The following is a 675-nucleotide window of genomic DNA, read 5'->3' as shown; positions in this document are numbered from 1 at the left end:
GAACTCAAATTAAAGGGGCTGGGGGTGGGGGGACCGAGCCGCTGGGGCTTGCTCCTAGCTGACTCCACCTAGGGGTCGCTCAGCGGGAGCCCTGGGCCTCAGCCCCCACCCTATGGGGAAACTGTCGCGTTCTGTGGCGAGCCTAGTTTACTAACCAGAGTGACATGCAGAGATCAGCGGGGTGAAACCGGGACTAGAAGAGCTGCAGGGGGCAGAAGTTAGGAGCTCTTGGGAGAGGCTCCTGCCCATATAAAGAAGGCATCGAATGGCAGCCCTGCCAGGCCGCAGGCGGGATCCAGCACTGCAGGAGGTGTGCTGCTGTTACCATCGCGCTGCCAGGCAGAACCTGTGGACCCCAGACCCCTCTCTGGCGCTCTGCCTTCTCTGGCTCTCATGAGTCTCCTCCCCAGCTCTGCTTTGTACTTGGCTCTTACCTACAAGGATTCACCGGGCGTCTCAGGGGAGGGCAGCAGGTGTGGGCCAGGCAGCAGCAGCGGGGCAGAAATGCGCCTCTGTGCTTATCCCCGACCCGGAGGAGCCCCAGGAAGAGCAGAACCGCAGGGCCGGCCTTCTGCCTTCCTAACTCCCCCACCCCCACCCCGGGGCCCTGACCGGGGACAGTCCGGGAGGCGAAGCTGCCCTTGGGAAGCAGGGCCAGCTACTCACTAAATGTCC

The sequence above is a fragment of the Octodon degus genome, unplaced genomic scaffold (assembly GCF_000260255.1).
Source record: "Octodon degus isolate 3935 unplaced genomic scaffold, OctDeg1.0 scaffold00084, whole genome shotgun sequence".
Classification (NCBI taxonomy): domain Eukaryota; kingdom Metazoa; phylum Chordata; class Mammalia; order Rodentia; family Octodontidae; genus Octodon; species Octodon degus.
This window is presented reverse-complemented; position numbering follows the sequence as displayed.